Consider the following 16,756-nt stretch of genomic DNA (forward strand, 5'->3'; position numbering starts at 1 on the left):
ATATATATATATATATATATATATATATATATATATATATATATATAATACACACATTCACATATGTAATTATAGGCCTATATACCCAACAATAAAGACTATATATTCCTTTCAACTATTTTCATACTGAGAAAAGTTTTATCAGTTACAATTATCAGTTTTCCATGTAGGAATGTAAATAGTTCAAATTTGGTAAGTTCCTTATGCTTTCTTTTCCCTATTTACCTTCTCATGCTTCTCTTGCTTCTTGTATCTGAATGTCACATTTTCTATTCAACTCTGGTTTTTGCTTCAAGGATACATGAAAGTCCTCTATTCCACTGAATGACCATATTTTAACATGATACATGAAACATGATACTCAGTTTTGCTGGGTAAGTGATTCTTTGTTTTAATGGCAGCTCCTTTGACCTCCAGAATATCATATTCCAGGCCCTTCAATCCCTCAGTGTAGAAGCTGCCAGATACTGTATTATCCTGATTGTGTTTCCAGATTGTGTTTCAAATTGTCTTTTTCCTGGATGCTTATAATATTCTCTCCTTAATCTGGAAATTCCAGAACCTGGATATAATATTTCTAGGTTGGTTTTTTTTGGATATTTTTCAGGAGGTGATTGGTGGATTCTTTCAACCTTTATTTTGTGGTCTGGTTCTAAAACATCAGGGCAGTTTTCTTTGAGAACTTCCTGGAGGATGATTTCTAGGTTCTTACTTTGATCATGGCTTTCAGGTAGTCCAATAATTTTTAAATTATCTCTCCTGTATCTAATTTCCAGGTCAGTGGTTTTTCCCATGAGATATTTCACATTGCCTTCTATTCTTTCATTTGTTTGGATCTGTTTAACAGCCTCTTGATTTCTCCTCAAGTCACTAGCTTCCCTTTTCTACATTCTGAATATGAAGGAACCATTATCCTCAGTGAGCTTTTGAGATTCTTTTTCCATTTGGCAAATTATACTTTTTAAGGCATTCTTCTCCTCATTGCCTTTTTGAGCCTCTTTTGCCATTTGAGTTAGTCTTTTGTAAGCGGTTATTTTCCTCAGTCAGGCTGTTGACTCTCATTTTATAATTTTCTTGCATCATTCTCATTTCTCTTCCCAATTTTTCCTCCACTTCTCTTATCTACTTCTTAATGTTTTCTATGGCCTGTAACCATCTCGTATTTTCCTTTGAAGCTTTTGGTGCAGGACTTCTGAATTCACTGTCTTGCTCCTGTTCCATGCTTTGCTCCTTTTTGTCCCCATAATAGGAGTCTAATGTCAGATTCTTCTGTTTGTTTTGCTTCCTTTGCCTGGTCATGTTGCCACTCAATTACTTGACCCCTGGCCTTTTTGCCACAATAGGACTCTGCCATCAAACAGGGGATCTTTCCTCCCAAATGCTGGGTTTTTTTTCAGCTTCTGGAGGTATTAGTTGGGTGCCCTCTCGGAAACCTCCACATGCTCTGGCAAGCTGGTCACACACCCAAGGACCTCCACCCTAGACCACAATCCAGATCCAAGCAGGTTAAAGCAAGAGCAATTACCCCTCAGACTGGTCGCTTGGTCCTCTTAGAGTCTGCAGGCCAAGAGCTGAAGTTGCACTGTGGGGCTGGCTGTGCTGAGGTGTCTCAACAGCTTCTTGCCTTGGGAGCAAAAGTTGACACTCTCCCAACTATCGGTCCCAAAGTCCACAATGCACTGACCTCTCACTTTGTCCTTTGCATCTATGTGTTGATAATTCTGGAAATGGCCACAGCTGCTGGTGATCTGGAGTCCCTCCAGATGTTGGTTGGTCACTCCCCCCCTGGGGCTTAAACCTCTGGCTCACGTGGGCCTAGGGTCAGCTCCCACTCTGCTGCACTGGCCAATTCTTGCCAGCCTGCCAGGCTTTCCTCAGCAGGAATTTAGTTTCTCTGTGTCATTTTGTGCATTCTGTAGCTCCAAAGTTTGTTCAGTGTCCTCTTTTACATGAATTGGGGAAGGTGGAAGCTGGAGCCACATGGAGGTCCTATTTCTATTCTGCCATCTTGACTCTGCCCCCCCCCTCCTACAAATGTGTTTTCATTCTAAATTGGCATTTCTCTTGGTTGCATATTTCTGCTTAACTAAAAAACAAAATGATTTACTACTGGCAATTTTAAATCACTTTTGGTCTATTCATTCTGTTTATTTACTTTTCATCTTTTATATTCACTTAGGAAATGGTAAAAGTTGATGTTCATTTTGGTTCTTTTATATATTTCACATTTTTAAAAATCAGTAATTCATTTTAATAAGTCTGAATGCAGTCATTTTAATTTTGTTTTATCTTCTCATTTTTGCAATTTTTTCCTAACTTGTTTCTTAGGATTCTTTCTTTAAGAAATCAATGGTCTGAATGATTCTGTGGAGAATGCTGAGTCACAACTAATTGTCACAATGGTAACCAGTTATTTGCTTTCTGTTATATGTAGAGAATTTCAGTTTGAGTAATGTTGCTTGGCACTTGTCATGACCAATACCGCCTGACTCTCTCCTTGAAGAAAGTAGTGCATTTGTGATTCAGTATATTTTAATTTAACATTCTATTTGCTGCTCAGATAAATACTCATAAGAGCAAGGGTTAAGATAGTTATTTACATTATTTTTTTCTCTGTGGACAAGTAGAGTGGTAACAGCTGTGAAAGATGACATTAATTCACACAGACAAAAATTAGAAGACCATTTTCTTGTGCCCACATTTTTCTAAAAAGAATTCATACATTTATGAACTATTTAGAGAATATAAGGAATGATTTTGGTATGTGAGGTTTTTCTTAAATGAAAGAAGAACACTGAATGAATACAAAAAGTTATTCTAGAGTCAGCTTTCTCAACACTTATTCATACTGAAAAAATATACAGTTTCAAAATTCCTACACACATGTCAATTTAATGGATTCCAGATAATAATGTTAGGAGCTTTGATACTGCTTTATGATACTGTAAAAATTAGTGAGGAACAAGTCTCAAAACAATTCAGAAGTCCAATGTGGTTTGGATGCTCATGCTACACATATTTTCTCTGAGTTGGCATAGCCATTGTGATCAATTGAGATAATCTTACTAAGAACTTTGAAACTGATCTTTCTTAGGAATCATGGAAATATTGCATGCAAGATTCTTGACTCTGAAAGGTATTTTTCTTGGTAGCCCAACAATTTTTTGCTTCATGAATCATTAGGGCAAAATCAAAAGCTCATCTTTTTTTTTCGGAAATTTGCTCTATAAGTAGACTAGAATAGGAGGCAAGCATATAATGATAAAGAAATGAATGACTAGGGCTACCCAATATTTTGGGTGTGTACTGTTTGCTCAAAAAATATTGAAGCATAGTTTTACTCATCAGGTGAACTTGGAAAAAAGTTCATATTAACAATTTTGTATACTTTAAATATTTTTATACTAGCATAGGTAGTGTTTCTCAAAGCCTATAATGCTAGGAAGACAGTACAGTAAAGTCCAAAGAGCATTAGAATTTGAGTCAAAAGATGTGGGATTGAATGATGACTTTGCCACTTAGTAGCTTGGTGACTGTGAGCAAGTCACTTAACCATTATGAATCTTAGTTTTTGTTTTTCCATCTGATATTACTTGTAATGTCTACAACAAAAGGAGGTAATTACTTTGTAAAGTGGGAGCCTGTGGGGCATTGCAAAAAGTGTTAGATTTGGAATCAGACTACATAATTTTAATTTTGTTTTGTTTTGCTTTTTAATCTGGGTTATAACATGTCAGATAGTGTATACAGTTCTAGACTTGTCTTCAGTAAGGCTTGATTTCAAATCTTGCCTCAGATTTTTACTAGGTTTATAACACAGGACAAGTCATTTAACCTCTCTGGACCTTAGTTACCTATAGGAGAAATGGAAATAATGATAGTACATACCTCACAGAATGTTTGTGAAAATTAAATGAGATAGTACATGTAAAGTGCTTTCCAAATTTTAGAGCACTATAGAAATGCTAGATATTTACATTATTTTTGCTACTTGAGTGTTGTTATAAATGAGGCCCTTTATAAAGCTTAAGGCACTACACATGAGTAAACCATCATTATTATTGATAACTATAAGGCATTACACAGTAAGTTATTTAATTAAACTTAGAAAAATACATGTTAAGGACTTAGTATCAAGCCCTGTGCAAATTGCTAGGGATAAAAGAGTAGAAGTGAAGTAGTCTCTACTCTCAATGTTTAGGGAGAAAGATTCAACTTGTATAAAGATAGGTATATTGCAAAGTAGTTAAAGCTGGAATAAAGAAGACATTAAGACAAATTGCTTTAGGAGTGTTTGAAGGAGATAACACCTTCAGCTGAGAGGATCAGAGAAGAGAAGAGGTGACTTTAACTGTAAAGGAAGATATGTATTCTCAAAGTCAGGAGAAAGGAGAGTATATTTGAGGCATAGCAAATAGTGTGTAAAATTCATAAAGGTAGGAGATAAGCTGATAATTCAACTTGACTGGGACATAAAGGATACTAATATGAAACATGACTGACAAAATACATAAAAGGACAATATATAATAGGTTAATGAATTATTATTCTCTCCTAGATGAAATAGGGGACATCAAAGTATTTTTGATCTGAGAAGTGACATGATCAGACCTATGTCTTGGGAATATTTTAATAGCAATTTCCAAGATAGATATGACAGGAGACCAATTAGCATGATATCTCAAAAATCTAGGCAAGTTGGGAAGGTAGGAGTATTGACTAGCTGGTGCTTTTGTGTGAATGGAGAAAAGGTCGGGATGGATATGAGATTTGTTGAGATAAAATCTACATTTGGCAAATGAGGAAATATGGTGGAGGGGCAAAAGAAAAGAAAAAGTTAAGAGGATACTGAAATTTTGAATGTGTCTTGTTTATTTGGAATATTATTCTTTTCTATACAATGGTTCTATGTTTTGTTCCTTGTTCTATCTCTGAAACCACTTCAAAATAAACCAGAGCTAGGATTTTCATCCTCATCCAAGTATGTCTAATACCTCTGAATTTCTGGAATTGCTAGATGTTATCCTCCTTCAGCAGTTTATTCTTGTGGGCAAAGTTCCCATCTTGCATTCTTCATCAAGGAAAAATTCTTGTGAGAGTCTTAGCCAATCGGATGCCATTCTGAAAGCTGAAGAAAGAGCGAGACCTTGGATTGACCTTACATTCACAAAGAATCTCCCATCAGGTTACAGTAGAAAAACTTGCTAGGTGTAATTATCAACCACAGAACTTTAGGAGCTGATAGGCACAAACAGAAGAAGCTGATGTTCAGCCAGCACAGTAGTCCTCTCAAAGTAGACTAAACTTAGTCACTGCTCCAGCCTTAGTAGTTAAATTGTATACACCCACACATTGAAGAGAAAAATAAAAGATTTAAAGAAAAACAGGGATCCACAGACTCTGTTGGATAGTACTGCCAGGATTCCTTGCCTAGGGCTGTGTATAGTATAACAATAAAAGTGTGCCTTTCTTGGCACTAGCAGAAACAAAACAAAACAAAAACCTGTCCATCTCATTTAAATAAATCTGAAACAACAAACTTTGTCAAAAATATTTCAATTCTTGTTACCAAATGTAACATCTTAGGAATGGGAACCTCATTCTACTTTTTCAATATATCTTCTTTAGTCAATTCAGTGCCATCTTCCAAGCTCTAGAAGCAACATACAAATGGAGGAGAAGCTTTATTTCTATTTGCCTGCCAAATTCTGTATCCATTAGAGATAGATAGCAAGTGTTTCAACTAACAACATCTCAAGAGGAAAAATGGTCCTGTGATAGAGGGTACATTTTATATATGATTTAAAGGGAAAATTGGGATGTTAATTCAAATCAACCCAGAGTTCATGGGTTAACCAAGGACGAGAAAGGAGATGGAAAATGGATTTCATAGGAGGAGCCTAGAGCTAGCAAATTTGTCAGAAAGTGAATGAGGCTACATTTTAAAGATGAATGGTAAGCACCAGAAAGATGGCAATTTTCCTCATCCATTTGCTGTACCTGAGACAGCATTCTTTTATGTAAATGGCAACATATCATAATTCTTGGACCTTCAATGTCATTTATTACAGCTGTAGTTTCAGATGCTTCTCTCCAAGGATTTTTTTTTCTTTTTGAAAATTAAATGGTGCCCAGATATAGTTGTAAAAGTAATATGCTATTGCCCAAATTTTTTTTAGTCAATAGAAAGAAATATTATGGTATTTTGAAGTGGGAAAGGTCTTTAGAAATTATTCTGTCCAGTTTTACACTCTTCTGTCTTTTATTACACATCTAAGGCATCAAAATGTTAAGCATCCTGCTCAAACTCAAATAATTAATTGGTGGTGGATCCAGAACCAGAGATATTATGACTTACTTAATTTGGTGTCAGAGTATCACAGAAGCCTAATAAAATTAATCAATCAACAAGCATCTTTTAATCTACCATGCAACAGACACTATTTTAGTTGCTTTCATAAAGACAAAAAATGAAATAATCCCTGCCCTCAGGGAACTTCTCTTCTATTAGAAGATAAAACATATATATGAATAGGGGCACACAACATATATACAATATATTTTAGTAAGAAGGCACCAGCAGCAAAGGTAGTACAAGAACTCAGTTTTCAACAAAACTAGAGATGCCCAGAGGTGTAGGTAAGGAAAATGTACAGAGCACCCTGTATGGATTGAGAAAGATCATCATGTATGAAGAACAGCAAAAAATCCAGTTTGGGTGTACTATAGAATGTATAGAGATGAAATAGATATGTCTGGAACAATAGTTTGAAATTAAATTGCAATGAGTTCTAAATGTGAAACAAAGATGATATTTGATCCCAGAAGAAATAGGGAGCTACTGGAATTTACTGAGCAAGGTAATGACCTACTCAGATTTGTGAGTTAGGAAGACCACTTTCTTTGGTGTGAAGGATGAATTGAAAAGAGTAGAGATTTGAGTGGGTAAGAATAAGTAAAGAGTGAATGAAAATTATGGCCTAGAGCAGAGCTATAAGACATACAACAATAACACTCCTTAGGGTCCAAAACCATATTAAAATATAATGGGGAAATATTTAATAAAATAAAACTGCAATAGAATATGGATAAAATTCATATATGGTTTTCTAAGTCAATATGGATCCTCACAGTGATCTATTTGTATTTTAATTCAATACCTCTGATCTAGAGGATGGAAGATTGTAGTAACAAGGATCTGAAGCAGGAGAAATAGACAAAGAAAGTAGACATTAAAGGATGGGTTGCTGAGTGGCAAAGGCAAAGGTATTCAGTGACTACCTCTAACTTCCTAGAATGAACTGTCAATAACATTCAGAGAGGCAAGTTGCCCCAAAATAAGAAGCATTGAACAAAAACACAAATGATAATATAGTTAGCACGCTTTAGCATCTAGAGACTGATATTTGCATACCATTTCAATTTAAACCCAAGATGTCCAACTCTGAAGCTACTCACCCCTTCTACTATACTCTCTGGAGTCCCTCCTCCATATGTAATGCAGTTGCTCTCATCTTAAACAATTTCTTATTTCACTTCTTCCATTTTCTTGCATTCACTGAAACATGGCTCCCTCCTGATGATACAGCCTCCCTTGAAGAAGATATATTAGATCAAAGTCAAAAGAAAAAGAAAACACTGCAGAACACACAAATAACATATCAAAAACAAGTTATCTGGCAAATATGACAAAGGGAGAAAATATCAATCATTTTCATTTCTAAAAACTATGGTCAAAGAGACAAACAAATGAAAAAGAAAAATTGATATTTGTTAATGAGTTGCTCGGTCATGTCCAATTCTTTCTGATCCCACTTAGAGTCTTAGCAAAGTACTGGACCAGTTTGCCATTTCTTTCTCCAGTTCATTTGAGAGGTGAGGAAACTAAAGCAAACAAGATTAAATGATTTGCCCAGGGACACACAACTAGTAAGTATCTGTGGTTGTATTTGAACTCAGGTCCTCCTGACTTTAGAGTGCTTCTATATATTGCACCATTTAGCTGCCCAGAGGGTGGCATATGATATAACATACTAAAAGGAAAAAAGTGCCTATAGCCAAGCTAATTTGTCCTGAAAAACTAATAATAATTCTAGAAGAAAGAAAATAGTAATTTAATAGAATATGTGACTTAAAATAGTATTCTTGAAGTAACCATAGCTGGATAAAATATTATTAAACTTAAATGCAGGAGTTTAGAGAAGCCTAAAATAGTAAATAAGCTTGAGCAACTTGAAAGAACTAAATGATGACTAAATGATTATATCCTAAGACTTTCTCCCCTCCCCAACTCCTGTCTCCTTATTAGGAGACTTCAATATGCAAAACAATACTAGCTCAAATACCCCAACTCTCCAATTTCTCATCATACTTATTTCCCATGGCTTGCTTCTCAACCCCACCAAATATACACACAGAGAGATGGTAATACCCTTGATTTTGCTATTTCTGACAAGTGTCCCACATCAGTGTCCATGAATTTTGAAATTTCTTTATGTGTCGATGGTTCCTGTATCTATTGTCATTCTACTGTCTAGTAACTCCGACTCTCTTACCTGCAGTTTCTTTAAACCTCAGTTCTTTTCCAAACCATCAAACTGACCTGTTTGCATTCTTTTCTTTTCCTCATCTTGGCCCCTTATTTAGTCAGTTAATCTCTACACTACTCTCTTCACTGGAATTTCTTCCCCCTTCATCATATCAAAGAACCTGCCCCCCCCCCCGCCAGACTACAGCCTTGCATTATTCCCACCACCTTCTGCTTTTCTCCTATTCCCATGCTGTTGGACAAAGCTGGAAAAATCCCATGAAACTGTGCTGAATGGCTATACAAGTTTATACAATTGCAGTGGAGGGACTATGCCAGGCATAGTCAGGAAGACCTAACTTCAAATCTGGCCTCAGACACTTATTAGTTGTGTGATCCTGGGCAGTTCAAATCCTGCTTGCCTCAGCTGTCTCATCTGTAAAATGAGATACAATAGGAAATAGCAAACCACTCCAGTGTCTTTGCAAAGAAAACCCCAAAATAGGGTCAAGAAGAGTCAGACACAACTGAAACAACTAAGCAACAACAACAAAATGTCAAGGCAATTCTTTTACATCTGTCTAATTGTTTAACAATCCTGCTCAATGCAGCATATTATCCATACCTTTCAGCTATCCTTGAACATCCTACAGCTTTCCTCCACCCTACCCTCTCAGCTAAGAAGCCTGCCTCACATATCATTGAAAAAATTTAGGGTATTTGCTATGAGCTCTCTTTCTCCCTCTTCTAGCATCAGATATTCTTTGCCACTGGTAACCTGTTTCATCTCATGTTATCCAGAATAATGTTCCCTCTATCATGCCTACACTGCACTAATCTTCAATAATCCCCTCTCTACTAGATGCTTCTCTACTGCCTACAAACATATGCATTTCTCCCCTGTCCTCAAAAAAATCTATTTTTCCAGCCCTAACCTCTCCCCCAAACAGTAGTCTCATATCTCCAACTACCTTTAAGTAAGAGAATTAGATGCCCTATGGGGATTTTTAATTCAATATATCTAAAACTGACCTTATTACTTTTCCCCAAAAAAAACCCTTACTTGATCCATTCATCCCCATTAATTATCTTTCCATATAGCTAAAGGCCAACAGCAATATATTCCTCCATTTTCTTTCTTTTCACTCTCTTAACTCTATTGTCTGTATTTCAACTTCATCATTTAACCAAAACTATTTTCTCCAAAGTCATTAATGATCTCCTTTTTGATAAATCTAATGACCTTTTCTCAATCTTCATCTTTCTTGTGTGCTTTGCAAACTTTAAATATGTTTTTCAACCTTTCTTTTCTTCTTTCTATATTTGTATGACACTGCTTTCTCCTGCTTCTCTACTTATAAGATTATTCCTTACCATTTTCATTTGCTGGAGACAGATTATACCTACTAGCTATGAATGACCCTTATGACTCTCTCTTTGACTTTCTCTTTCCCACATGTCATTTGGAAAGTGCAGCCTTTCATAAACAAGTTTTAAGCCATCGCTAAAGTTAAATATATGAGATATATGTTAATATCTTCTCAACCCAAAAGTTTTGTGGTGATTTTTGGCATTAGATGAACTTGATTTGCATCTTATGTGACCTAGAGAAAAGCACATTCTTTGCCCTTTTTGATCCTTAGTTGCTTTATCTATAATATGCATAAATAAATAAAATTTATCTAAACTCTCCTTATTCTCTAAAACTCTTTTTTCCATGTTCCTGTCCCCCCACCTTTTTATAAGAACAAATAGTAGTCTAATTTAAATAAGAATTCAGTGACTTTAATAATAGGCTAAAATTTGTAATACTAGTTTGTTGTATGACTTAAATCAGGAGGTAATCTTTAAAGGTCTATTGAAAGAATTTTGGGAGAAAAAAAAGAGTTTTTCCTTAATGCAAAATGGCATGGATGATAAGAAGGAAGAAGGGTCCCCCCCCTTCCCATTTGGACTTCTTCCTCTTTGAGGACAATAATAGCTTTCTGACCCCTTAACAAAACAAAAAGTCACACACCACAACATAGCGTGTCTTCCATTCCAGAGTAGTTTTCTTGCTTTAATTTTCTAAATTTCCTAATTTCATCCACATGGCTTTCCCTATTACATAAAGCCAAATCAAAGAGTGGAGGGCTGAACTGAAAGTCATCTATCTGCTTAAAAGCTGTACAGAATGCCAAGCTTTCCATAGAGTACTCCAGAAGGTTTAGATCGGCAATGGGATAGTAGATGTCTCAGTACCACTTGTTTATACCACGGCATTAGCTAGAAACAGCCTGACCTCAGTTCAAGGCTCAACAGAGTGGTTAAGAGCAAGAATTGGATAGACTTAGACTACACAGCCGTGGATATTGCAGAAAAAGTCTAGAGCAAACTGACATTGACTGTACTGCTTTCAATTACCCAGACTTCTCTGTTTTCTTCCACACTATTTAAGCAAATATAATGCACTATTTATAACACTTTCTATACATATGTGAGCTCATTTATTCAAAAGAAGATCACTGTATACCAAAACTGTCAACTGGCCATAAAATAAATGGTATTTGACACTTTGGGAAAGGGATGGAGTCTCTTCTTGATTAATAGTTGTCTTCACTTATAGCACAGTCAAACAAGTGAACATTTAATACATACATCTGCGTATATTTATCAATGACCAGATGATCAAATACTTACATATTTATATGTAGATGTTCATATATACATATGTATATATAAGTAGGTATTCTTACATATATTTATATTTGTAAGTATATACTTATGTATACATAAAGCATATGCTTATATATTTATAGATATGAATTTATATTTGTATTAATTAGAGAATCATCAGACTATATGATTATTTTAATAAATATGAGCAATATTCAAAGCTTTGATTACAGAAGATGTAATGGGGTTAAGTTGAATCAACGATTTCTTCATGTTTGCTTCTACAAATATTGTGTGTATATCAATAGAGATAGGGACAATATAAATATACAGATATCTTTAACTTCACACACTCATGTTTGGCAGACTGGCATGAGAATAGGTTGGAAGGAAGAGGAAATATAGGTAAAAGGGTTACTTTAAACATAAACCCATCTAAATCAAGTGTATTTTTAAATGTTTTTCCAGTTCAGATTTTTAATCAGTGGTCAAAGATAATTAAAACAAAAACACTTCTTTTAGACTATGATGGAGTCAAGAGAGGAATTGTAGAAGGGATAAGACTACAGATGAGAACAACAAAGAGAGGACATGATTGCTTTGCACACTGTATAGCTTTTAGTCAGTACTCACTAAATGGTTGATAGAGAACTCAGTTCTCATTTTATTTCTTTTTTTCTCTGCTAAGGGGAATGATCTCTGGAATGGAAAGAACAGAAAGCTAAAATTCAAAGTAAAAGAATAAATTACAAGAGAGAACTTAGCTTTATTCAATGTATTTGAGTCTCCGGGTCCTAATGAGCTATATCCAAGGATACTGGAAGAGCTAACGAATGCTATTTTGTCCATGAAAGATTGTAGAAAGTGGAAGAGGTGCCATAAGACTTAAAATTGATGTCCAAATTAAATTAAGAGATAGAGACAAAGAAGAGATAGTCATAGAAAGTAACAGATAACTTCAATCTTAAGGTCAAAGTTACCCATCCACCATATATTATTGGCAAGATTTTAAACCTACTATCAGAGGGATGCTTAGGAAGGGATTTATAAAGGAAACTGGTAATATTTTTTTTTATTATATCTTCATTTAAAACAGATCATGCCAGACTATTTTTTCTCTTTTTGGTAGGGTCAGTGCACTCCATTATTACAGAAATTTTCAACTCTTGTTACCTTATGACAGCATAATGTGATACTGAATTCTTAACAGCAATGCAGGTGAAAAATCAGATTCTGGGAGCTTCTAAGAAGCTAGAAAATCTTTGAAACAATTCTAGTGAGCAATTCATTCTGTTTCCTGGAGACTAACTTAGGTTCGTATAGAGGAACAAAGCAGATTCATCCCCAGAGGTTAAATTCTTTGGCCATATCAATTCTCTACACAAAAAGTCATTGCCCATGAAACAAAAACATAAACAAGCCTTCAGTCTGGTGTTTGTTTCTATTTTTTTTTTCTCTTATGTGGGGTGCAGAATTCTTTTTATTGCCTTAACTTTTGTTTTTTTTTTCAAATGAGCACTGGGTTTTTTAATATGTATCTTACAACTTTATATTTTAGTAACAAATGAAATTAGTGATATTTAGGTAATTTGTAGTATATTTGTAAACTCACTAAGATAAATAAAATTGAAGCAATCCTACCTACTCAAATTTAGTATTAATTTTCATAGATTTCAGTGTAATACATAGTCCACAACTAGCATATTTGCCCTCCCAGCTACCCATTGCTATTCATCTTCTGGGCTAAGAATTTTTTTTAAATTAAGATTTCATTATGTTGACACGTTCCTTATTCCATGTCATCTTTGGCTAGTCTCTCCACACACAATTCCCTAGTTAATTTTTGGCAACTTAGTCAGAAGCATCTGGAACACCAATGATAGAAGTTTGCTGTAAAACTTGCAACAACTGCTGTGGCTTCCCACAGGCAGCAATGGCATTTGTCAAGTGGATGACATCCTTTTCATAGGCATATTGGGCTGTACTTCCTCACCAAGCTGTATTTCTTCAAGGGAGAACTTCTGAACAGTTTCTGCATCTTTAAGGTCAGGTAATTTGGAAAGCCCAGCTCTCTTTAGCAAACTTCCATTTCTTTCTTTGCTCTCAGAACCTCTTCCTGAAGTTGGGGTCTCTCAATCTCTTGTTGTTGAAGCAAATACAGTAGCCAATGAAGAGGGCCCCACACACACTGGCAGTGATCACACCATGCCCACCCACCACTTTTCTAGTTGTTACTAGGGATGGGGTAGCAGCAGGGGCACCTTCCCTCACTGACTGCCAGACCAGAAGAGTCAGCTCCCTCCTTTCTAGTCAAGGGCAGAGCCAGTGAAAGAGGGGCCTAGTGTTTTATTTTTTAATGATATTAATGTAATGTAGTAGAAAAGGAAACAGAAGAAGCCAAACTAAATCACACTTTTAATGTGTCTTAGAATATGATTTTTATTTTTGACACATTTGATACTTGGTAAAATGTATCTGTCATTCCATAGCAAATAGCACTGTACATAGTAAAGACTAAACAACATCATAAAAATGTGTTTTAACAATCAGGAAATGACTGTAATAATCATTTTTGAACCAATTGTCTGTGTACAGACCATCAAACTGCTAGAATAAAAAGAAAAAAAAAACCTAGAAGACACGATAAAGAGCAAAAACAATGTGAGCAATTACAACATCTCTAGCCCAACTCCTTTGAAAATATTTTTGACTCTTAAAATTGGACTTGGATAAAGTAAAAGACACTGGGAGGATGGAGCCAAGACAGCAAAGTAGAAGCAGGGACTTGCTTGAGATCTTCTTCAAACCCCTCTAAATACCTATAAAAATAGCTCTAAACAAATTCTAGTGCAGCAGAACCCACAAAATGACAGTGAAACAAATTTCCAGCCCAAGACAACCTGGAAGGTAAACAGTAAAGGTCTGTTGCACTGGACTGGGAAAGGAGCATAGTACAATGTGGGCCACACTGGCACAGACCTTGACCTGGCAAACCTGGAGCAGGCCTCAGGGGACTGAATCACTAGTGGTTACCAGAATTCTCAACCCGCAAACACCAAAGACAACTTAGAGGGTCAACTTGGTTAGAAAGGAGCGTGGTCTTGCCGAAGCCCTGGGCAGTGGTTGTGGTGGCAGCTAATTCCAGAGTTCTTCGGAGCACTGAGGCAGGATTCTCTTGTTTTGCCTGTACTTGGATCTCAGTTGCAGTCCTGAGTGGTGGTCCTGGGGGGGAGCAGGAGTGCTGGCATGGCAGATCTTCTGGAAGCAGTGCAGTTGGAATCCTCCTCACAGGTCCAAGGCAGAAAAGGGAGCTTTTGGTCCCTCACAGACAAGTGCACAGATCAGGAAAGAGACTCAGCAGTGAATAGTAATCTACTGTTTGATAAACCCAAAGAACAAAGTTTTGGGGATAAAAACTCACTATTTGACAAAAACTGCTGGGAAAATTGGAATATAGTATGGCAGAAACTGGGCATAGACCATTAACTAACACCATATACCAAAATCAAGTCTAAATGGGTGCCTGATATAGGTATAAAAGCTGATACCCTAAGCAATCTGGGAAAGCAAGGAATAGTTTACCTGTCAGATTTGTGGAAAGGAGAAGACTTTATGACCAAACAAGAATTAGAGGGTATTATAAAATGCAAAATGGATAATTTTGATTACATTAAATTGAAAAGCTTCTGTAAAAACAAAGCCAATGTAACCAGGATTAAGAGGGAAGTGGAAAATTGGGAAAGAATTTTTACATCCTATGTCACTGATAAAGTACTCATTTATAAAATATATAAAGAATTTAGTCAAATCTATAAGAATATGTCATTCCCCAATTGATAAATGGTTGTAATGTAATACCAAGCAAAGGCAACTTCCCAGGTTCAAAATACCAGCATAGGTGCTCTCTATTTTATTCAGTAACAAACCCAGAACAGAGAAGATCAAAACATGACATCATTCAAAATACAGCATTTACTAAGTGTGATTAAATCATCTCCAAGGCCTACCCCACCCCAGGACTTTCCAATCATTCAATCAATTACAAAGTCTCTGTTCCAAATACTTCTCCACCCCTAGGCTATACCTTAATTAAGTCCACCACAAAGCCCCTCTTCTCAAATGGAGATTAGTTTCCAAACATAAGTAAAATACATTCATTTGCTCAACCATAGAACACAAAAAGGTCAAAAGTTCCCCACCCCTGGATCACAATTGAATCTACCCCAGAGTTACATCAAGTTTAAACACAGCACTTAATACCCAAATGGAGGTCTTTTCTTCATCTTGACACGAGGCAAGTTCTCAGCAATCTTAGTTCCTGGAGAGACAAGGCTTAGCAAGGCCATAAGATACATTGCCAGTCCCTTCATGAATTTATCCTCTGTCTGTAGAACAGTCCTAGAACCCCTGAACACATTAGCAAAGCCCTCTCCCAGGATTTCTGTAAACATACAACAAGAAAATCCTTCATCAGGGCTTCTGAACCAACAGAAAGGCTCCCAGACCCCTGCAACAACAGCACTGTCCTTCACCAGTGGACAGTATTCATTCTGTCTGCCGGACAGTCTCCAGACCCCTGCAACAACAGTACTGTCCCTCACCAGTGGACAGTATTCACTCTCAGTACTGTCCCTCACCAGTGGACAGTATTCACTCTCTGTCTGCAGGACAGTCTCAGGCCTTCTTAACCAAATGCCAGGTTCCAGGACTTCTTCAACAGGACAGTCTTTCACCAGTGGACAAATCTGGCAAAATAACATCAAAACAGACAGACAAAGTACCAGCAAAACAGCCATGTCTCCTCAGTCCTTGGCAGCTCAGGGGGCAGGTCTCAAAAGTCCAGGGCAATTCAAAGCGGCCACCAGCAATTTTCTTAGTCTCTCTCCACGAGGTGCTGCTTCCAAAAAGAACTTCCGCCTCTCTCTTGTCTCTCCAAATCTACGTCACCAGCTCCTCCCAGTCAGGACTTTCTTTTCACATCAAAAAGTCCATCCCACAGGTGGGATTAACAAGCTCTGGGTTTTAATACAATCAATTTGAAAACCAAGCCAATACAGGGGAATCTTTAATTGCCATTACTATCACAATGGTCAAAGGATATGAACAGGCAGTTTTCAGAGGAAAAATTAAACATATTTATAAGCATATGAAAAAATGCTCTTAATCACTATTAATTAGGGAAATGCAAATCAAAACAACTCTGAGGTACCACATCTCACCAGTCTGATTTGCTAAGATGACAAAACAGGAAAATGACAAATGCTGGAGAGGATGTGGACAAATTGGAACACTAATGCATTGCTGGTGGAGTTGTGAACTAATCCAACCATTCTGGAGAGCAATCTGGAATTATGGCCAAAGGGCTATAAATAATTTCATACCCTTTTACCCAGCAATACCACTTCTAGGGTTATATCCCAAAGAGATCATAGAAGTGGGAAAAAACCCATATGTACAAAAATATTTATAGCAGCTCTTTTCGTGGTAGCAAAGAATTGGAAATTAAAGGGGTGCCCATCAATTGGGGAATGGCTGAACAAGTTGTGGTATATGCATGTTATGGAATACTATTGT

The 16,756-nt window shown here is 36.4% G+C and overlaps 1 long non-coding RNA gene across 1 annotated transcript; it reads right to left on the bottom strand.

Annotated features, from left to right (window-relative positions):
* Positions 1-15,062: 15,062 nt before the first annotated feature.
* LOC138175941 (uncharacterized) lies at positions 15,063-16,269 on the bottom strand. The gene is made up of 2 exons (XR_011172129.1): positions 15,723-16,269; positions 15,063-15,661 (listed from the first exon to the last, which is right to left on the bottom strand). It is a non-coding gene; the product is annotated as an uncharacterized lncRNA (long non-coding RNA).
* Between the last annotated feature and the right edge of the window lie 487 nt (positions 16,270-16,756).

The sequence above is a fragment of the Petaurus breviceps genome, unplaced genomic scaffold, assembly GCF_028583685.1.
Source record: "Petaurus breviceps papuanus isolate PSGF00001 unplaced genomic scaffold, PetGlider_PUasm1.0 80, whole genome shotgun sequence".
Classification (NCBI taxonomy): domain Eukaryota; kingdom Metazoa; phylum Chordata; class Mammalia; order Diprotodontia; family Petauridae; genus Petaurus; species Petaurus breviceps.